Consider the following 23,818-nt stretch of genomic DNA (forward strand, 5'->3'; position numbering starts at 1 on the left):
TCCCTCAATAGAGGAGACAGTTGAAAGCACCACGTTACCCCCCTTCTCCCTTCCTAAACTAGAACATCAATCCTCCTCCTCCTCTCCGCAATGGGAGAGAGGAACGCGCCGAAGAACAAGCGCCCCATTCTCCGGAGGAGTTATCGAGGGCCACGCAGACATTAGTCCGCCGCCTCGTAACTAGCACTTCATTACCCCAGTCATTGAGGCAAAAATTATTTCATGTCTCCGACGAAGGGATGTGCCCTCACTGCCGAAGTCCACCGACCCCTTCCCATATAGTATGGGACTGTCAAGAGTATTCTCCCATTCGAGTCAGGGCTCTCTCTCTCTCTCTCTCTCTCTCTATATATATATATATATAGCTCGGAGAGTTTGTTGACTTACGCCCCCGAGCCAAGCTTTATGGCGGATGTCAAAGACGATCAAACCAGAACACACCTCGGCCGCCGTGACTGTGGTGGGGCCAGATGCCCGCACAGATGCCAGAAGCAAAAGTGTATGCAATAAACGTGTTTCCGTCAATTCACGGGTGTAGAGCGTATTTAAGTATTCGAGTGGCAGGAAGATAGGAAGGAGCGCGTGTTAGTAGCGATAGTCCGAAGTTCCGAAGGATTGCCACATAAGGCGATAAAAGGTGCACGCACTTTGAAAACGCACGTGAGAGATAGAGAGAGAGAGAAAATAGAATAGAAAAGCAGGGAGGTTAATCAGGCGATGTCCAGTAGGCTACCCTACACATGGGGATGGGAACAAAGGGAGAAAAAGAAAAGACAGAGCGCCAAGGAAAGGAGTCTATAAAATGGTCAGATATCTAGTGAAATGGGGTAAAGAGCATTCAGTTAAAGTCTTGAACTCAACCCCGAGTCCTTTAAAAATATAAGAAGAGCCTTCACTAATTTCCTTTGTGATGAAGGAGTCATCGAAGAGTCCAAGCGGCGGAGTGTAGCAGCCAGGAAGGCACGCTCACACTGAAACTGAGGGCAGTCTTAAAGTATGTGCGCAATAGTTTCTACACACCCGCCCTGCTCACACGTTGGAGAGTCTGCCATGCTGATGAGATGATAATATGCGCTTGTAAAAGCCACTCCTAGTCACAGGCGACACAACATTTTAGCATCACAGCGGAGAAGGCCAAATGGTACCTGCAGTTGAAGTAACTGGTCAAAGTGGTGCGAGCGCGACGTTTATCCTCCAGGCATAGACCATAATTGTCTAGTCACGTTTCGGGCGATCAATCGAAAGTGCCTAGCTGCGTAGGCTTTTGCAATGGTATCTCGACAATGTTGGTTGTATCGTGAGCCGATCGAACAGCATAGCCAGCTAAGTGGTTGCCAAGAATTCCATTATGGCCCGGTATCCACTGTTACATTATTTCGTGACCCTCTTATAATGCCTGGTGGCGCAGATGTCGAACCTCCGCGAAAAGTTGCTCATAGTCGCCATGGCTCAAGACCGATTGAAGACATTTTAGGGCACGTTTGGAATCACAAAACACAACCCATTTTTGAGGAGTTTGCTTAGAGATATGCTTTACAGCAGCATAAATTGCGGTCAGTTCTGCTCCAGTAGAGGTAGCCTTATGCGAAATTAGACGGTAAATGTTTGCTTGTCTCGCAGGAACGACGACGGCGCATGCAGAACTAGTAGAGGTTACCGAGCCATCTGTATAGACGTGAATGGGGTCACAATAGCCATTGTGTAGCATGAACAGTGTCAATTGCTGAAGAGCTGGCGTTGATAGGTTCGATTTCTTTGATATCCCCGGAATAGCAAGGCGCACACACCGGAGCTGCAGACACCACAGTGGCGACGGAGGTCGTGCTGCCGGAGTGAACTGTTTTGGGATGGAAGTCTGGTGCGTTCCTATGATTTTTGCAAATGCAGAATGAGGTCTCTGCCGAGAGAGCTGCGCAAGGTGAGGCTGTGGAACCCTTGAAATATGTCATATGTGCATTCGCAAAGACTCTATAGCAATATACATTGAAAGCGGGTGGTCTTTAGAGAGTGAAATACTTCCCGGTGTTGATGCGCTCCGAAGGAGGCCCAGTCATATGCGAAGGGCTTGACCCTGTACTGCCTGGAGGGCATGCAAATTAGTCTTACATTTGTTTGAAAGTACTGGCGTACATACCGCAGGAATACTAAAAATAGTGCTCTGTACAACTGCAGCATTGACTGTACCGGCGAGCACCATGATTTTCGCTAATAAAACGGAGTAAGTGAGCGATGGATGTTAGCTTTTTTTAGTAGGGTGCAATGCGGGCTCCATGATAGATTGCGGTCTAACAGAATCCCTAACAAACGATGAGGTTTGTAGTAAGAAATGTTGTGGCCGTCGATGCATACCGGATAGTGATTTATAAATTTGCGTGTAAATACCACTAGCGCGTACTTTTCCGGTGAAACGCTGAAACCTTGCTTCGGAATATAAGACGAAGTTATTGTTGCTGCCCGTTGAAGTCTTGCACGCACCTGGAGATGCGTCACAGAGGAGACCCAAATGCGGATGTCATCGGCGAACATTGATATCTGGACGGTGGAAGGGAGGTCCTCTGGGAGGGCGATGAGTGTTAGATTAAACAAAGCAGAGCTGAGCACACCACACCACACTGGGGCACACAAGTTGGGTATAATACGCTGGAGTCAAGCCATCTTCCCACTGAATAAAAAATGATCGTGTCAGATAACTCTCCATCCATGCAAACATCCGGAAAAACGATGCCTACAGTTTCCAGCGCATCAAAGATGGCTTCATGGGCCACGTTTTCGTAGGCACCTTTGACACCAAAAAAGAGTTGCACGGACAGACGTTTCATTCGTTTCTGTTGAATCGTGGACACGAGGTCCACGACGTTATAAGTAAAGGACCGAACCCACCGAAAGCTGGCTATTGCTTTGGGGTATATTGTATAGTGCGCGAGGTACCACTTAAGGCACGTCAAACTCACTTTTTCTATGACCTTTCCCACGAATCTGGCCACATTTATTGGCCTGTAGGATGTGAGCTCGACCGAAGATTTCCCTCGCTTTAGTAGGGGTATCAGCCGACTAGATCTTCATTCCTGTGGAACAACACCGTCGAGCCAAGAGTAATTATACTGTTTGAGGAGCTCTTCTCGCTCGCGCGTTGTTGCCAAGATGAGAGCGCAGCGTATGCGATTCCATCTGGCCCTGATGAAGACGAACGCCTGCATCTTGTAAGAACAGAGTCGAGTTTCTCACGAGAAAAAATTACATCCGTCGCTAATTCCAGTGAGGCAGGAGGAACACGCTAGGAACCCGAGGTATTCGTTGCACCTGCAATTTTCTTAACGAAGTAAGTTGCTACCTCAATCTGTTTATGATCTCGATATACAGCCTAAACTGTCTTTGCTGTGGAGACATATGAAAGCTCAGCACAGTCCGCCAGATGAAGGACATGGGCTTCCGGGGATCCAGTTGCTGGCAGAAAGACTTCCAGCGCTGGTCTGCCAGTCTATCAATTATTCGCTTGATTTTTTTCTGCTTACATCTAGCCGCTCTCAGATCAGTTAAGCACTTGGTTCGCCTGTTTCGTTTTTCTTCTCGCCGCCGACGAGCACGTAAACGTTCTAATTCAATATCAAAGTCACTGTGTATTTTAGATGACGAGATGTAATTACTAGCAACAGTCATAGAATTTGCTATAGTTTCTTCTAACCTGCAGTGAAGGCTTCTTTGCGTGCCTCCTCCATAAGCTTTTGAAATACTGTCCAGTCGATTTGCATGTACTTAGCTGGGCAGATGCACCACGTCCAGTTATTTTGAGCTAAGTAGGAATGTAGTCATTCCCGTGGATCTCCACATCACAAAGCCATTGAACAAGAACGGTGCAAGTACCGAGAAAATAATGTGAGGTCCAACAGCCTCTGTAGAAACAGCCGGTGGGTACGTCGGACTGCCGTCCTTCAGTATATGTACGTAGGTCATTATCGGATGCAAATAAGGCCAGATTCCTTCCTTTGGCATTTATTCTGGAACTTCTCCATTCTAAGTGGTGGGAGTTAAAAGCACCTGTAATGATCAAGGAGCCCGAGTTGCCTCCATGATGGCCTTCAGCTTTTCCCAGTCCAATTGCGAGGAGGGAAACACATATACTGCAATCAGTGTCAATTGCAACGTTTTTGTCTTCACGATGAAGCATGCGTACTGATTTTCATTGCGAGGTGGGACTGGGCAGCAAACATGCGTCATGTCAGTGCGGATGTGCACCAGGCCATTGCTGCGCTCTCCGCATGTAGGAGCGAAAAACGATTCGTACACGGAGCGCCTGACTGCGTTAGGTAAGTTAGGCTCGCAGATGACCAATATCGGGAAGTAGTTGGTGAAGACGTATTGCCGAAAACTTGAGATTCGCGACTTCAGGCCTCTTGCGTTCCACTGGAACAGCGCGGTGTCTCTGACTTCCTCACGAAACGTGAGAAGTTTGCCAGCCATTGTAGATTAAAGATCCTAAAGTACTGGACCGAGGGAGCCCAGCACCACTAAGTTGGGGATGGTAGAGCTAGAGGTCGAATGGTGTTTACCACCGTCCTTAAGATCACAAGGGTTTGGCGATCTTGCTCCAGGAGCCCGTTCTTAGTGGTAGATGTGCTGAACGATGGGAGCTTTCGTCATAGTGCCTCAGGAGGATTTAATGTAGTGGAAGTGCTGGTGAAGAATCCGACCCTGACGCTACCTGGTCTACGTGGTCTTCATTGCGCACAGTGCGCGGACGGGTCACACTGGGACGAGGTGGAGCCGGAGGAGGGTAAAGAGGAGGCGCCAGCTGCGCGTTTGCGCGGTTGTCGTTGGCAGCGGCCTTTCTTGAACTTCTCTTGCGTCGGGCACGTCTTCTGCGAATAACTGCAACGGCTTCGCGGTGGGTTGAATTGTCTCGGACCATTTGGTTTAGGACAGACCGCTCATGTTTTGTCCGCTGGCAATCTCGAGATGAGGCATCATGGGGACCGTTACACTTTGAACCCCTCAAAACCTGTGCGGTACATGACTCAACGTCATGCCGCTCGGCACAACGGGGGCACACCCTCGCGTTGCTGCAGACTTTCTTAACATGGCCCAGTTTCATACATTTCTAACATTGTAGGCGCTTTGGTTTGAATGGCCATACAGCGTGACGAAAGTGGCCTACCTTCACGTGTGACGGTGAAGGGAATCTTCACACAGCGAGAATTTCTAAGTCGTGACGCCCGAAGAATCATGGTACTTTCTTTTGCTGGCTTCACGAGTATGGGCAGATCATCTTTCCTGCTAGCCTCGTTGACTTCATAGATGATGCCGGAAGAAGACTCCTCGCCCAGCAGCATATCTGTATGTGCTGGTATGTCTCCGAGTTCCGTGATGGACCGCAGTGATTCGATCGCAGCACGTGATGGACGTCAACTGCAACGACATTCTTGCGCGAGTTCACCTGAACATCTTTAATTTCGTTAGGCACGAGGGCTTCAAGTTGCACAGAGACAGCTTTCCTGTTAAGAGGCCTCATGTTGTCAGATCGATGCATAGGCAGGATGAGAATAGTGTGCTTCTGTTCTTGGCCATTTGGCTTCACCGTGTACTCACCTGATGACGAAGCGGCTCTTATTAATCGTATTTTGGTCCTCCGGCTGAAGTATGTCTCAAATTCGCCTTCACCACTATCCTCACTGAAGTACAGTACCGTATCCTCGCTGTCAGAGGCACTCGTAAGTGCAACGCTTGCTCAAAGAACTCTGGTCGGATGTCCAGGAGAACCCAGGTCTATCGCCGTATAAGGAGGGACGGCGTTCCCACGATTATACTACGAGTATCATTTTTCCGCAGATCGGACCTGCTTAGTCAATGTGAATACGGAACCACCTTTCACCTGTTTCAGGCCAGTTAACGACGGAGGCCGCGGCTGGCATAGCCAGATTTTGCACACAGTTCTGGCACTGAACAGACACCTCGTCAATATGCTGACGAGGCCTGGGCACCAGAACAAAGAACATGCGACGTATTTCATTGCAAGTGAACCCTGGTGCATTTCTTGTAGTAGATGCAGCACTCGCTCTCTAGCTTCGGTTGGTAATATGACCCCATTACCCCAGTACACCAGTTCATGTGCTACGGATAGTTCGAGCTTACGGTCAAAAAACGGCAGTACGGCCCAGGCCATTCAGTTTGCATTTCTGGGACACCCATGTAGCATTATACCGTTTACCTAGACCAGGACAGGGTCAGAAGACGTTAATGCCTTCAGCTCACTCATTGTTACGGCGCTATTGTACAGCTGGTTTAGCAACAGCACATATTCGGGTGGCTCACCATCGTCGTCAGCTTCCGGCGATTGCCGCGGAAGTCGGCTCAGGGCGTCCGCGTTCAGCATCTGTCGCCCTGGTGACTGTAGCCGGTATCGGTAGGCTCCCAGGTGGAGCGCCCAACGTTTTATCGGTGCGGCGGCCATTGTGGGCGTCTGCTTGTCTGAGCTCAGCAGGCCTTGAAATGGCTGATGGTCAGTCACCAAGGTAAATTAAGGTCCTGTTTTAACGTCTTGCTTTAATGTCTTGCTTGGCACGGTCGAACGCCAGCTCTTCAGGCTGTTTCCCTTGCCAACGCGCATTCTTTTCAAGCAGCTGATACAGTATCAAAGGACCAAGTGTTTTTGACATGTTCGAAAGAAACCAAAAACGAACATAGTTCGCCGACATTACAGGGGTTCGGCGCCTGCATGATAGCGTCAAAGTTTTTCTCTGTCGGATGAAGCCCATCACGATCGATGCGATGCCCTAGATAAGTTAATGCTTGGCTGCGCAACTTGCACTTACCGAACCATAGCTTTACGTCACTCGCTCTCTCGGAAATGAGCACATCGTCAAGAGACGCCTGTGCTCCTGGAAAGTCAGCCAAAACCTGATTATTTTTTTTTTAATATTGCGGGTACCAAGGCTATCAAGAAATGAAGCCTGTTGTAGCAAAATAGCCGGCTTATTAATGACGCAAACTTTCTTCGCGTTATCGTCTAGCGCCACTTTATTGTACGCATCCCGTAAATCCAGAGTGCTGAAATAGCTCTCATCATATAGTTGGGCAAACATATCCTCAATGATTGGCACTGGGTATTGCTCAGTTAAACACGCTGGATTTGCCGTGGCCTTAAAATCGCCGCAGATTCTTCCTGCGCCGTCTTACGCACTGTGACTATGGTCGTTGCCGTTAAAGAGTTTGCCACAGGCGACAGTGCGCCGTGAGAAATTAAACGGTCTAGTTCAAGTGACACTAGCTCGCGTAGCCCGTATGAAATGGGTCTCGCCTTACAGAACTTGGATACGACGCATTCCTTCATATGAAAGCTGGCTGGAGGAGCATTGAATAGCCCCAGTTCCTCGCAGAATACATCGTGGTAGTCATGGAATATGCCGCTCCCTCGTATTCGCTTGCTTCTTTTGTTGACGCTGAGTCCTCGACAAAACGAACCACCGATACACCTGCGCTGTTCAGCTGTTGGATTAAATCGCGTCCGCAGAGGCTTGGTCCCGCACAGTTCAACACGGTCAGTCGCCCCTTTATGACAAACCTGGAGCGCAAACTCCCCAAATATTGGAAGGCGTCTTGTGTACGAGGATAAACTCAGACTGGACGGTTTCAGTTTCGACCATTGCTCGCGATGCTTATCGTGCAGTTAACGCGGAATGACATAAACGGGTGACTCGGTATTGACTTCTATGCTCAGCTGCACGCCACCCAGAGCAAATGTTTGCGTATCGGTGGTTCCAGACAGCTTTTTCTTTGTGATACCAAAGTCCCAATGTGGGTGGCTTCGTGTTCCTCTGCTGAGGTTTCCGTTTCCAAGTGGGCGTTAGTTTGCGCCATCCTTGCCGTACCTTGTACTCGAGCCCCGCGGCTTCCACATTTCCTTGTGAGGTGACCACTACGTCCACAGAGTAACAACGGGCGTTAGACTAAGGACACCATGCGTCATTATATTTTGTACTACCGCACCTTGCGCATTCTTGATATGCGGTAGTCCTTCTCTCATCCAGCTGAGTTTCCTTCTGATAGGCCTGTACAAATAAAGCGGGTGTCGTTGCCGTTCCAATCATTCGTTTGACATCACTATCCGCAGCCTCAGCTGCAAGGACCATCGTCTCAGCGTCTTGTAGCGTTGATTCCTGCCTGTAGCTGCTTCTACAGGGCACCTGACCGTATACCACAAACAATGCGATCTCGTAGCATGCTTTCCAAAGCACTGCCAAAATTGCAATTGTCAGCTATTCGGGGAATGCCTACCAGGAATTCATTGATCGGCTCACCCTCCACTTGACAACGACTGAAGAGTTTGCAGCTTTCGGTGATTTCGTGCCTCTTCGGACTGTAGCGCTCACTCAACACTTTGACTACTTGACTTCATTCGTCAACGCATTTGCCTTGCGCGGAGCCACCTTCCCTGCCAGCACTTGGATCGTATGCGTATTTAACGCGTCAACCAGTAATGCTCTTTTCTTAGTCCAGTCTTCAAACTCATTAGCTTCGAAGTATTCTTCTACTTTAATAATGTACGGTTGCCACTTATGTTTGCCTTCTATTAAGTCCCGAATGTGGTGAGCATTGATGGCCTTGTTTTCTCTGTTCTGCGTAGGTTCCTGTTCAGTGTCGATTTTGACTGCATGGGCAATGTCCATCCTCGTCGCCACTGTAACATAGCCATGCGTGCTCGCAGTAACGCCAGACCAGGGCAGCAGCAGCAGCGTAGTCAGTGAACCAAATAATTAACGTTTATTCACAGGTGTAGAGCGTATTTTAGTAATCGAGTGGCGGGAAGACAGGAAGGAGCACGTGTCAGTAATCATAGTCCGAAGCTCTGTAAGGCGATAAAAGGTTCGATAAAAGGCCCGAAGGTGAGAAAAGGTGCGCGAAGGAGAACACACGGGAAGTTGCAACAGGTTGCGAGGTAAAACTTTGCATTATATTCCTTCAAAAGCTCCGAACGTTCCTTAGATCGGTGTGCTTGGTTCACTGCCATCGAACAGCGTGGTGAGGTCATTCAGGACGCATTTTTATGGCCTGGATGGTTCCGGTACCGCTAATAGCCTCACCGCGTGTGGATTTCCGCCACGTAGCCACTGTGTTCGATGATCTCACTTTCAAAGTGCTGGCTGCCCGTGCACACGGCGCTTTGTTAGCGAGGTAGAAATACCCCTTGCAGATACACAAAAGCTGTGAACTTTTCTTAGATCGGAGTTCGCTGCCATCGAACTACTTGATGAGCTCATGGAGGCGCGTTTTTATGCGCTGGATGGCTCCAGTAACGCTGATAGCCTTGTCGAGGTAGGCGTCTGAGACGTAAGAGCTCATTGCGGGCGATGATGTTTCTTCCAAAGTACAGGCTTCCCGGGTGTACGGCGTGTTGGTTGCTAGGTAGGAATGCGCCTTGCATATCAGCAAATGCATAGAACGTTGATTAGATTGGTGCTTGGTTCACTGCCATGCTTGGTTCACTGCATTGTAAGATCATTCAGGACGCGTTTTTATGCCCTGGATGGCTCCGGTAGCGCTGATAACCTCGCCGCGTGTGGATTTCCGTGACATCACCACGCGCTGCAGGTGATTATCTTACTTCCAATGTGCTGGCTTCTCAGGCACATGGCGTTTTGTTTGCAAGGTAAAATGCGCCGATTTGCAAAAGCTTCGAACATTGCTTAGATCGATATGCTTGGTTCACTGCCATCGTACTGAGTGACGAGCTCACGTTAGTTTTTGCCCTGGATGGTTCCGGTAGTGCTGACAGCCTCGTCGCATGTGGATTTCCGTGACGTAGCCACTTCGTTGCAAGGCGATGATCTTAATTCCAAACAGCTGGCTGCCCGGGCACACACCGCTTTGGTCGGAGGTAGAAATGTGCTTTGCAGAAGATATCTAAAATCAGAGAGCGCTCCTTGGATCGCTGTGCTTGGTTTACTGCCATGGACCTGCGTGGTGTGCTCATTGAGGACGCGTTTTTATGCCCTGCATGGTATCCCCTTCATGGATCACTGCCTTGTCGTGGCGGAGGGGCTTGCGAAACTAGATGAAGGCGTGAGCTCTGCTGTGTAGGGCCACCCAAGATAGACAGGTCACGGCAGAGAGTTCTGACAAAATGTGATTCACTGGAGAAGGTAATGGCAACCCACTCCAGTATTTCCTGCCAAGAAAACCCTATGGCCAGTCACAATACCATTATCGATATGGCGCCGGAAGATGAGCCCCCCAGGTTGGAAGGCGTCCCACATGTTACTGGGGATGAACAAAGGGCGATTCCTAGTAGCTCCAGGACGAATGAAGCGGCTGGGCTAAAGCCAAAAGGACGCTCAGTTGTGGATGTGCCGGGAAGCGACCGGAAAGTCCGATGTTGCAAGGAGATATATCACATAGCAACATGAAATGTAAGATCTATGACGCAAGGTAAACTGGATATCGTCAAGCGAGAAATGGACAGATTGAACATTGATATCTTGGGTATCAGCGAGCTCAAGTGGACCGGAATGGGAGAATTTAACTCCGGCGACCATTATGTCTTTTATTGTGGGCACGAATCCAAGAGAAGGAATGGGGTCGCACTCATAGTAAACAGAAGAATGGGCAAAGCAGTGCTAGGGTACAACCCCAAAAACGACCGAATGATTTCACTTCGGATCCAAGGTCACCCTTTCAACATAACAGTTATCCAAGTCTATGCACCGACCACTGCTGCTGAAGAAGCTGACGTTGAGAGATTTTATGCGGACCTACAATGCCTTTTAGACCGCACCCCACCGTCAGACGTCGTTTTTCTCATAGGAGACTGGAATGCTAAGGTCGGGAGTGAAGAAATATCCGGAATTACAGGCAAGTTCGGTCTTGGTGAGCCAAATGAAGCTGAGCAGAGGCTAGTAGAGTTCTGTCAAGAAAACAACCTTACCATAGCGAATACTCATTTTCAACAGCACAAAAGGCGCCTGTACACATGGATTTCACCGGACGGTCTGTACAGGAATCAGATCGATTATATTATTTGCCGGCAGAGATGGAGAAGCGCTATACAAGCAGTAAAAACAAGGCCTGGGGCCGATTGTGGCACCGATCATCAGCTTCTTGTTGCCAAAATTAAGCTTCGATTGAGGAAAACGCAGAAAACTAGAAGGACTTTCAGGTATGATCTGGATCAAATTCCATTAGAATATGCTGTGGAAGTGAGGAATCGATTTCAAGAATTAGATCTGGAAGACAGAGAGCCCGAAGAGATGTGGACTGATGTTCGTGATATAATACAAGAAGTTGCTACTAAGGTAGTTCCAAAGCAAAAGAAATGCAAGAAAGCAAACTGGTTATCTGAAGAGGCTTTGCAAATAGCTGCGGAAAGGAGGATGGCAAAAGTTATGGGGGAAAGAGAAAGATACAAGGTTCTCAATGCGGATTTTCAGAAAATAGCAAGGAGAGATAAGAATGCCTTCCTGAACATACAGTGCCAAGCAGTTGAGGACAACAGCCAATTAAGGAACACTGGAGCTCTGTATAAGACAATCAAAGATATCGAAGGAAGCTTCTCTGCTAAGCTGGGTGTTATAAAGGACAAACAAGGCAAGGACCTCACTGAAGCCTCAGAGATAAAGGAGAGGTGGCAGGAATACACAGAAAAACTGTACAAGAAGGACCCGAATGTGCAAACCCAACATAAGACGGTTGTGATTACTGATCTCGAGCCGGGCATCCTGAAGAGTGAAGTTGAATGGGCCTTAGCCAGCCTTGCTAAGAACAAAGCTAGCGGAATTGATGGCCTTCCAGCTGAGTTGCTTCAAAATCTCAACCATGACGCTGTTAACATTCTGCATACATTATGTCAGAAGATTTGGACAACCCTGCAGTAGCCACAGGATTGGAGGAGGTCAGTTTATATCCCCATTCCAAAGAAAGGCAGTGCCAAAGATTGTTCCAACTACCGCACGATCGCGCTTATTTCGCATGCTAGCAAGGTGATTTTGAAAATCCTCCAAGGTAGGCTGCAGCAGTACGTGGATCGGGAGCTTCCGGACGTGCAAGCTGGGTTTCGCAAGGGCAGAGGAACTAGAGACCAAATTGCTAACCTTCGCTGGATCATGGAAAAAGCAAGAGAGTTCCAGAAACCCATCTACTTCTGCTTTATTGATTAGGCGAAAGCGTTTGACTGCGTAGATCACAGCAGATTGTGGCAAGCTCTCCAAGAGATGGGAGTTCCAATTCACCTCATCTGTCTCCTCAGGAACCTGTATGAAGGGCAAGAGGCCACAGTCAGAACTGGGCATGGTCTTACTGATTGGTTTCCGATCGAGAAAGGAGTAAGGCAAGGCTGCATACTGTCGCCCTGCCTATTTAACCTATATGCAGAGTGCATCATGAGGAAGGCCGGTCTGGACGAGTCTTCAGCTGGAGTGAAGATTGCTGGAAAACGTATCAACAACCTTAGATATGCGGATGATACCACTTTAATGGCAGAAAGTGAAGTGGAACTCAAGAGACTTCTGATCAGCGTACAAGAAGAGAGTGAGAAGTTTGGGCTTAAACTGAACATTAAAAAGACAAAAATCATGGCGTCTTGCCCTATCAAGTCCTGGAGCATCAATGGACAAGAAGTGGAAGCTGTGACAGATTTTCTGTTCTTGGGCTCCTAGATTACCTCGGAAGGAGACTGCAGCCATGAAATTAGGAGACGCCTGCTTCTGGGAAAGAGAGCAATGGTGAGCCTTGACCGCCTAGTAAAGAGCAGAGACATTAGTCTGCCAACCAAGATCCATATAACTCGTGCTATGGTCTTTCCAGTTGTGATGTATGGATGCGAGAGTTGGACTGTGAAAAAGGCTGACCGCCGAAGAATTGACGCGTTTGAATTGTGGTGCTGGCGAAGACTCTTGAGAGTTCCTTGGACTGCCAGAAGATCAAATCAGTCGATATTGTCGACCATATACCCTGACTGCTCATTGGAGGGTCAAATTTTAAAGTTAAAGCTCAGCTACTTTAGTCATCTGATGAGAAGAGAGGAGTCGCTGGAGAAAGATTTGATGTTGGGAAAGGCTGAGGGTCGCCGGAGAAGGGGTAGGCAGCGAACGCGTTGGTTAGATGGCATCCTCGAGGCACTGCAGATGAAGTTATGTGATGTTAGGAAGATAGTGAGCGACCGGAAAGCGTGGCGTGATATGGTCCATAGGGTCACGAAGAGTCGGACACGACTGAACGACTAAACTGAAACTGGATCCGGTATTCCTGATACATATGGCCGTGTGTGGATTTCCGTGATGGAGCCACTACGTTGCAGGCGATTATCTTACTTCCAAAGTGCTGTCTGCCCGGGTACATGGCGTTTTGGCTGCGAGTTAAACATGCGCCTTACAGATCTGCAAAAGCTCCAAGCGTTCCTTAGATCGGTGTACCTTGTTCACTGCCATCTAACAGCGTGATGAGCTAATTGAGGACGCGTTTTTATGGCCTAGATGGCTCCTGTAGCACTGATAACCTCGCCGCGTGTGGATTTCTATGACGTATTCTTTGCGCTGAAAGCGAGGATCTTACTTCCAAAGAGCTGGCTGCCCGGGGCATACGGCGTGTTACTTGTGAGGTAGAAATGCGCCTTTCAGATTTGCAAATGCTTAGAACGTTTCTTAGATCGGTGTGCTTGGTTCACTGTCATCGAAGTGCGTGGTGAGCTCATTGATGACGCGTTTTATGCCCTGGATGGCTCCGCTAGCGCTGATAGCCTCACCGCGTGTGGATTTCCGTGACGTAGCCACTTCGTTGCAAGCGATGATCTTAGTTCCAAAGTTCTCGCTGCTATTAAACATGGCGATTTTGTTGTGCGGTAGAAAGCCCCCTTGCAGAAGATCTGCAAAAGCAAAGGAATTCCCCTTTAACAGTCTTCGTGTTGCACTGCTTTCAAACCGCGTTAGTTTGCCCATTGAGGGTGCCTTTTTAAGCCTGAATGGCTCTGGTAGCGATGATAGACTCGCGTCATGTAGATTTTATTGTCGAAAGCATTGCTTTTGAGGCGGTGATCTTACTTCAAAGTGCTGCCTTCCTGGGAACAAGGCGTTTTGATTGCGAGGTACCCGTGCGCCTCGCAGATCTCCAATAGCAGAGATTGCTCCTTAGATTAGTCTGCTTTGTGTACTCCCATCTAACTGCTCAGTGAGCTAATTTTCGACGCCTTTTACGGCGAGTTACTTTTCTGACTCATGAAACGAAAGTACGTGCGCGAGAGTTGTGCGCGGTATCTGAGGTTTGGGTCTGTGCATAGCGTCTGTGCATCTGATGTGTGCACTGATGTGTCACTTGTCAATCATCCTGAGGACGCCACCAGAAAAATTAAATTCTGCCTCAACCGGGAATTGAACCTCCATCCCTTGGATTCCTAGCCGATTGCTTTAACCAACTGCGCCAGGCCCGGGATCATGAAATGATCATAATTCTGCTTGTCTACCGTGAGGATGGTAGTAGCAAGGAGAATGGCGCTACACTTGGTTATAATGACAATGATGACAATAGCAATGATAATAGCGGTGCATTTAGTTGAAATTAAAATGAGAGCAAACGTGCTTCACTGTGTGCAACCGCAACGCTCTGGCTATCGAATTTCTGCAGTGTAGATTCCACAGTGCTCTTGGAATTTTTTATTCCCGGGAAGGCTCCGGTTCCGGTTGGAAGCCTCGACCGGTTGGAAGTCTCGCCCCGTGTAAATTTGCGTGATATTGGCACTGCTTTGCATGTGATGATCTTGCTTTCAAAGTACTGGGTTCCCTGGTACATGGCGTTATGATGACAGGTAGGAAGATCTGCAAATGCAGACGTTAGTTCGATTGATGCGCTCGGTGCACTACCATAGAACTGCGTAGTGAGCAGAGTGAAGACACATTTTTTGCCCTGACTGGCTCCGGTAGCGCTGATAGTCTCGCCCCGTGTAGATTTCCGTGACACAGACACTGCGTTGCAGGCATTGACCTTACTTCTAAAGTGCTGGCTGCCCGGGAACACGGTTTTTTGCGACGTAGAAATGCGCCTTGCAGATCTGCAAAAGCAGAGAACGTTTCTTAGATAGGTGTACTTGGTGGAGCGTCATGGAAATGCGGGATGGGCTCAGTGAGTACACCTTTTTATGCCCTGGGTAGCTCCAGTAGCAATGATAGCCCCGCCCCGTATACATTCCCGTGACATAGTGTAGTGGAAAAATATTTATTCTCGGTGAGAGAAAGGGGAGGGGGTATACAGGAAGGTGGTGTCCTCAGCGCAGGACCCCAGTGGCTAAGTTTGCCGCCCTCACCTGGGAGACCAGTCGACGCTGATGCTCCAAGGTTGAGCTGAGGAGTGTCGCCTCCCACTGTTCATTTGGTTTAGTTATATATAGCTCTAAGAGTTCCTCTGCGGTACAGCCCCAAGTAGTGTGATATGTAGCCGGAATGTCCCCGCGCTAGGGACAAGACTCCTCGTGTTCGCCTGTAATGATCACCCTATACCGGACTAAGTTTGGATATGTGTTTAAAGTTTTCTCCTCTCCCTGGCCTCCTGTGCCGTTAGTTTGTGGTGTGGAGATGGGAGGGATCGTCTTAATTTGTTGTCTGAATTAATGAAGTCGTTCGCCATGAACTGAGGAAAGGGAGGTGAGTTAGGGAGGTTAGCCACTCGATTTGTGTACCCTCGGGCTAAACTATCCACTGCCTCGTTTCCCTCTTGAACATCATGTGCTGGCATCCAGATAATCTAGTGTTCACGATCAGAGGTTGGGTTTTCGTACCGGTAAAGAAATTTATACGTATTTTTGTATCCGTCCTGCATGAAATAACATGCTGACTACCAGTGTGTCGGTGGCTATTTTAAAACCTCTGCAGGAACCTCGTTGAATGACCAGCGCAAGGCTGCCGCTTCTGCTAGCGTACAGTTGGATATAGGGATTGTAGCACTCGTGATTTCCCAGAATTCATTACCCAAAACGGTTGCTACTGAGTATGGACAGCAGTATAGCTAGATTCATTAACGTGGCGTTTCGCGCTTTGAAGTGTGTGCGCCGTATGTGGCCAGTGCGGGCTTTCGGCGTCCTTCGTTTGCTTCTTTTTTCATGTTTTCGGTAATGTGGTCACGTTGATTCTTTCGCGAAGCGTTGGTGGTAAGTCTGCGGTATCTTGGAGTTCAGTAGATGTGCCTATTCTGTCTAGAATTTTCCAGCCCGCTGCTGTAGTGTAAAGGCGTTTTATGGGGCTAAGAGCATATCTTCCTGGAGGTGTTGTGGAGGCCAAGTGCCTCAGTTCGGTTCTCGACCGGGAGAAAGGGCAGACCGAAGGCATGTTTCTATGCCATCCGTACGATAGTATTTGTCTTGTCTTTCTCTTTCTCGCTCATTTCGATGTTAGTCCGTGGGCTGGCCGGCTGATAATGAGGGCCTGTACCAGTCTTATGGTCTCTTCCTCTCATAACTTTGCTATTGTTAGTGACTTGCTTCATCATTCTAGCGATGTGTTTGGTACTTGTCTTAAGTTTTTGAGGGCGAATGCAAATCTCCTGTCTCTAGCCGAAGTCCGAGAATTTGTATTTTTGACCTCTTTGATGCAAGTGCCGTTTATGATAATGTTGAGAGGTCCCGGAGATTGATAGCCATACCCGAAAATACGTACGACCTCTGACTTCTCAGGGGCGTAGCTCAGCCCGCATTTGGCCGCCTGGGCTTCAGTGCAGGTAGCTGCTTTTTGTAGGATGTTTTCTTTGTCTGCAAGAAAATCCTTTGTGGTCCACACTGTGAGATCGTCCGCAAAGATGGTGTATTAGATTTTGGGGATGATATCTAGGGCTCGTGCCACCGCTGTCACAGCAATGTTGAAGATGGAAGATATTGAGCCCTAGGGCGTGCCTTTGTTTGGTACGTCTAGAGTCCCTGCGTGCGTCCCTGTCAATCCTACTGTTGCCATGGGATTGCTGAGGAAATCCTGAATGTATCTGCACATTCGGTCTCCACATTTTATGTTAATGAGTTCCTTTAGGATGGCATCGTGCGAAATGTTGTCAAAGGCTCCCTTAAGCTCAAAAGCCATGATGCATATTTCACTGTGGCGTAGGATTTCTCGAAGGGCCTCTTCTTTAATGAGGATAAATACATATTGGGTGGACAGTCTCTCTCGGAAGCCGATCATCGTAGGAGGGAAGAGTTGATTACCCTGAGCCAAGTTTTGGGGGTTGGTGTGTATAACCCGTTCATAGAGCTTGCCTAGACATGAGGTCAGTGTGATTGGTCAGAGCGCTTCAAGGCTAGGTTTTTGCCTTGTTTGGGGATGGTTATAATTTTAGAATACTTCCATTCCGGGGTATCTCACCCTTTATGCACAGCGAGTCATTTATGTAGGAAGTGAAGGCCTTAATATGAGTTTTGATAAGATTGCGAATCGTGCCATTTGTGATTGTCAGCTCCGGCTTCTGTTTGCTCGCTGCTGACATAGCGGCTGCATACGGTTCAGCTGCTGTAATTGGAGTGTCGGTGTTTCTCGTTTGGCTTTCCAGTGTATTGCAATTAGCTTGGCAGCCCATGAGTGGTGCCTATGTATTTGTCTTTGCTTGATGTAGCCATCGCCCGTTCCAGGAAAAAGGTGGGCGATCTTGTTCAGTTTTTTTTTTTATTCGAAGGCTCGTCACGTGGCATAGAATGAGGCTGTTTTATCTTAAAGGAAGTCATGCAGTCTATTTTCTTCAAGAAACCGGAGCAAGCTCCGGCTCTTAACATTGTCCATTAACCACGAGTGTAAATGTTCCTCCTTCGTAGCCGACAGTCCAAGTACTTGTAGTCGTCTTATTCTTGACGGCTTCATTCCTGGGCATGTCCATAAAAGGTGTCAAAGATCCACCTCGGCAGCTGGCCTTGGACACTTAGAGCATGTTCTCTGCACTGCATCCTCTTCAGAGCGCCATCGGCACGTCACCGTCGAAGTAAGGGCCGCCCCAGCCCTAATCCTTGTAAGGGACACCTCCTCCATTCTCGTTAGGTTATGAGGGAGAGGGTAAGTGCACGGGGAAATAAGGACACGTACACTTTTCCTTACAACAGATACCAATATTGGGAAAGCGGAGCAAGGATCAAATGGGGGGCTTGAGGGTGAGACGCTCTTGCTAGGGGCTTGGTGTGTAAGCGTATCTGTTTTTTTTATGATCTATGTTATTACCGTCTTAGTAAAAATGAATCGGCTCCTCGGTGGTGGATCCGTCAGAAGCAAACGACACTTGGTGGAGCAGCTTCTTGATGATCCGGAGAACTTTATACATACTATATACAAGAGATGATACAAGAGTCGAGCCGGATTTGCTTCCGCAAGGAAGCAACAATCAGAGACGAATGGCAACTGGCCGCGGTCGGCTGCGCCGACCGCTAAAGCAGAGAAACAAGGGACTTCGCGTCCCCGCAGTCGAGCTGGCTCCTATGCATCAGCTCCAAAGCAACCGCTACTCCCAGCACTTGGCCAGCGCGAGCGCCCTATCGCAAGGAGTAGATTCAGCAAAAAAAAAAAGATTCGAGCGCAGTGCTTTGCTCCTGAGAGGAGTCGAGAGCATGCCCCTTTCCCCAAGTAAAAAAAAAAAACACAATCACGGCAACTTCTCTTCAAAACCGTCGCAAAGCGCACCAGATGCCCGAAACACGTATGCAATGCTACGAAAGCGTGGCCCCTCTCGCGTGTTTTATGGCCTCGGGCGACGGGACAGCGGGAGACCGCGCTAATGAGGGTTCCAGTCGCTTCTCCCGTCTCCATTAGCAAAAGGAAAGTAAACTCAGAGGGGGTCCGAAGGAAGAGCTCGCATTTTAGAACTACTGCTCTCCTTCTAAGAACCACGCGCTCCCCTAAAGAAAACATAACGCGAAGTGCAGTTGAACGCTGCTGAGAAATGCTCTCAAGAACACAAGTACAAATACATCAACGCATGCCTGAAGGTCCCGCACGGAAACTCGCACAGAAATCCAACCACCGCTGAGGTCGAACAAAGCACGGGCCTTACAGTTTTCTTGTGTCCAGTGTACCTGAAAGCGTTTTGTTGTTTTCTTATTTAGAGCATGTATCTCCTGGGTCACGCTCAGTGTTTTTGTAACTCTCTTGAACTGTTTAATAGCCGCTATAAAGTGGGTGAAAATGCGAGCTTCGATTAAAGACGGTACGGTATTTATAACCTCCATCGCATCGCTGATAGCATACAGCTCCATTACAAGTGAGTCCGGGTGGTCCGCATGTCTGCGGATGATAGTTGCCGTTCTTCCACCACTTTGAATCACTGATGCGTCTGTATAAGCTATACTGTTGTGTTCCAAGTGCTGTGCTCGTCCGTTCTGTTGTGACTGGAGCAGTGCGCGCTAATGAACAGGCCCGCACCCCTCTTCGCGCTTCGCCGGGAGGACTCGCCGCCTGCCTGCGCTCAGCAGGACGCCCCCCACTGCGGGCTCCCTCACTCTCCTCTAGTTCTGGGAAACAAGCCCCATCCCCATCTCCGGCCTCCGTTCCCTCCGTTCTTCGCCCGGCAGTTCGGCCTACGCCTCGGCCGACGCTGGTCGCACCCTCTTATCTAGTGAATAAACGAAGTTAACAGTTTAACAGTAGCGCGTACGTCTTTTCTACATCGACGACGCGCAAACACGACATATACATATTCCGGTACTTATGTCAACCACTGGGTGTGTTGTCGGCTGTGCTTTATGGTGGAGCTTAGTAATCTTGTCAGTCGTAATTGTTGTGTACGCCCAGGGAGGGGGGGTCTATTATTTTTGGTGTCTTTGCTGTCGCCTTATTGTATACTGCTGCAACAGGCTCAACATATTTTTTCTTTAAATTTCTTGTTTCTTCGCTCTGTTGAATAATTTCCATCAGAGTGTTCAACTGTGCTTACTCCTGAAGTTTAGGGATGGGTGCAAGTTTTGGCAAACCCGTGATGGTGCGCATTGCATTTCTGTTTGTTGTTCAGCTCCGCCCACTGTCGTTTCGTTAGTCTATGGAACTGAGCTTGGTACACTATCCAAGGTTGAGGTACTGAACGCACAAGACGTCTAGCTATATAAGTACGGGTCCCTCCTCCTCTAAACGCGATTCGTTTGATCAAATGTAGAGTAGTCACTGCAGCCTTTTTTTATTATTATGGAGCCATTGAGTTCCTTTGCCCGACTTATGTATGTCTAGCCCAAGAACCCTCATCTCGTACACTTCATGTAATTTGTGGTTACCAATCTTCAATGTGAACTTATCTTGCAATTCCTTTCTTCAGTTCTTGTTCCCCACAAGAATGTAAATGGATTTTTCAGGCGAAATTTCTAGTCCTGCTTCCCGTACGTACCCGTCCAAAGTGTTTAAAGCTTCTTGTAATTGGAGGTTCTGCGTATGTAGATGATTATGTGTTGACCATATTGTGACGTCATCATCATAAATCAGGAACTCTATATTTGGTATTTCGCCTAGTCTCCAAGCTAATGGTATGAAAGCTATATAAAACAGTAAAGATGCTAAGACTGAACCTTGTGGAACTCCACTGTTTGATTTGTAATTTCCAACGTCTTCTCCACTGAGCCTAATAGAGAATGTTCGGTCTTGAAGCAAGTTATATACAACTTTTGTAACCTGCAAAGGAATTCCCTAATCTTCCATGTTCTTAATTATCTTAAAGTGTGACATGTCATGTGCCTTTTTAACGTCTTAGTCACCACCGTGCGCAGAAGATTGCTATGAGGAGACACCTGCAGAACCTCTTCAGCCAATAAGCAATCCTGTTTCTGTGCCAAGGTTTGATCTAAGTCCAATTTGTCGTAGATGATACTTTTTTTCTCTTTCAAGCCACCACGATAAGCGTGTGGCAACCATCTTTTAATATAGTTTACAAATTGTAGGTGTTAATGATATATTACACAATGACTGTCGCTGGTTGGATGTTTTCCGGCCTTCGAAATGGGGACAACGACCGAATGTTTCCATTATTTTGAAATTTCTACTTTACGCCATACGTCGTTGATCACAGCCAGAACAGAGTTGTGTCTTAGCCTCTGTCTATATCATCGACAGTTCTATTGCCATATCTCAAGTTTGTGTGGCCTACCTGATTTATTAGGACTAGCCACGATGAGCGCTTCCGAAGTTTCGCAGTGACTCGCTGCTGTATGCTGCTGAGGCGCTGTGATAGCATGCGCGGTAGATTTTTTCTCGAGGATTTTCCGTGCTTGCGACTCGATTGCGCCTGTTAGCTTTAGACTTCGTTGATGAACTGGATGTCATGAGCGTCGATGCACTGCGTGAGAGTAGCAACTTGAACTTCTAGAGCTTAGTTGTGGACCTGGTGTGATTTTATTCTTCATTGCCTCCAGAAGGGGTGTGATTGGTGCAGTCACCTGTGTATGTATGTCTGAGAGTTGGTGGTGGGTGAAGTTCGCCGCTACTTATGCTCTTTCAGGGATACTGTTCCTGGCGTTGACGGAAGTATTTCTCTGTAAGTAGTTTTCTTTGTCGTTGCTGTTGAGGTGGGCGTGGTCGAAGGTTGGTTAAAGTGGCTGTATTGTGGGAGTGTGTTCTATGATGGCTGCGATTTCTGTCTCAAGCTTGGCTATTTGTTGCACCTGACGAGCTATCTCTTTTGCTTGTTTAGCACAGTCGGTGCAGCTCGGTTTGCTAATTGAGTGGTTGTGATTGGGAACAGTGGGAGACGTCTTAGCGATCCCTGCATAGCTCACCTGTTTAGTTTGTGGCTGGGTTTGCTGTTTATTTGGTCGGTGCAGCTTCCACAGCATGTGGGGGCTCTCCTGGCGCGGTTGGCAATTAGATCCAGATTTCGACCTGCCTCTCGGTCAGCTTCCGCTGCGGCTTTAGTCAGTAGATGACAACTCGTTCTCGGAACTAAACTATTTCTTGCAGCGAGGCTTGGGTGTGGCGTCCTTACAAGGCTGTTGTTGATGTATGGGTGGGAGGCGTGGGAGGTTTCTCGAATGTTGGGAGTCGGTAGTTTGAGAGGTCTCATATGCTTTGCACAGTCCTAACCTTTCGTCTCGTGAGGGTCTCCGTAGAGAACACATTTTTGCTGACATTGATCACCCTCAGACGGGTTATCCAGACTGCATGTCCTGCAGATCTTTACGCTTGGTATGTCCAGGCTTCAAACATACGTGACAAAACTGTCTGCCCTGACGGAAGAGGTAGCATTAATCGGATACCCCCTCGAACCAGACGAATGAAGTGTTTATCCATGAAAGGTGAGTAGAATAGATGTATTGCCTATGCGACGTGCGTCAATAAGCTTAACGTTGTTGGTCCTTATCTGGAGGAGGTTAATTTGGAAGTCTTCTGGCGACACTTCCGCTAGTATGCCAAGGATGACGGCTCGTCTCTATCCGTGAATGGCCAATAGGTGGTTACTTCGTGGTTGGTGTTTCCCAGCGGTTTTTTTTTTTTTTTTTTGCTGTATTTGGCTGAGCTCACATGTGCCCTCGTCAACCTCGGTGCTAATGATGAGTATGTTATAACCGAAGTGCGACTGAAGGAGGAAATTTCGCCTCACATTATGCGGGTTGGGCAAGCCTGACAGATGGCTGTGAGCAGGAGTGAAGCTGGAGAAGTATTTTAAAGCAAGTCCTTGCTTTGTTCCAACCACGAACTTGGTTCCATTTTTGGGAAGTGATGGGGGCGAGCTCAGGGGCTTCCTTACTTCAGATCCATTTTGGCTGTCGATGAGTTTGGCGAAGCGGCGTTTTCTTGCACTGTTTTATTGTTGGAGTTGTCTGCTTTGCGACGTTTGCGCTCCTTGTGGCGGCTAATGGCCAATTTCCGTCGTATCGGCAGTGTTAAGGTTTCTTTGGATGTTGACCTTCCAGGGAGTGATGATTGGTCCTGATCAGTTGGGTTTCGTTGAGAGTTCTGTAATTCCATCCCTGAGTCAAATTCTTCTGGTAGTTTTCTGGCGCGGTATTTTAGGTCACTGGGGCGGAGATGAGCTCCTCTATTTTCATTCGCAGGCCGTGGAAAGCTCGGCCTTGTTTTCCGAACGGGCCAGGCGGTGCCGCTCAGTCGCAGTGAACACTGCGGGTCGCTGAGCGGCGGCGGCAGCCGCGGCGCAGACGGCTTTCCGAAAACACTTGAAGCCGCAAGGCGAATGGCAGTGTGCGCGATCTCGGAGGAGTCGAAAAGCACGTCCGCTTGCGTTGCAAGCTCGGACGGGTCTCCTTTCCGTAACGTAGGTGCTCCGGCGATGATCTTGCCTCCAAAGTACTGGCTGCACGGACGCACGGCGTTTTGATTGCGAGGTAGAAATGCGCCTTGCGGAATGTGCAAAAGCAAAGAACGATGCTTATATCGGTATGCTTTGTGCACCGCCGTCGAACTGCGTGGTGGGCTCATTAAGGACGCCTTTTTATGCCCTGGATGGCTCCGATGATAGCCTCGCCCCATATAGGGTTAAGTGACGTAGGCACTGCGTTGCAGGAGGTGATCCTACTTCTAAACAGCTGGTTGCTCGGAAGCACGGCGTTTTGATCTGAGGTAAAAATACGCCTTCCAGAGGATCTGCAAAAGCTGTGAATGTTACATAGATCGGTGTGCTTGGTTCACTGTCTTGAAAATACGTGGTGAGCTCATTGAGGACACATGTTTATGCCCTTGAAGGCTCCGGTATCGCTGATATCAGCGATACATGACGAGGCTATATAGCCTCGCCCTGTGTAGATATCCGCCACGTATTCACTGCCTTGCAGGCAATGATCTTATTTCCAAAGTGCTGGCTGTCCGAGAACACGGGGTTTTTGTTATCAGGTAAAGATGCGCCTTGCAGGAGATGTGCAAAAGTAAACAGCGTTCCTTAGTGGGGTGTGCTTGGTACG

At 48.4% G+C, this 23,818-nt stretch overlaps 1 protein-coding gene across 1 annotated transcript in view; it reads left to right on the top strand.

The window, feature by feature from the left end:
• The window catches only part of LOC146206903 (uncharacterized), a 220,557-nt gene that overhangs the window by 196,058 nt on the left and 681 nt on the right, over positions 1–23,818 (top strand). The window lies entirely within an intron of this gene.

Source organism: Amblyomma maculatum, chromosome 1, assembly GCF_055883805.1.
Source record: "Amblyomma maculatum isolate TAMU_Amacu chromosome 1, ASM5588380v1, whole genome shotgun sequence".
Lineage (NCBI taxonomy): Eukaryota > Metazoa > Arthropoda > Arachnida > Ixodida > Ixodidae > Amblyomma > Amblyomma maculatum.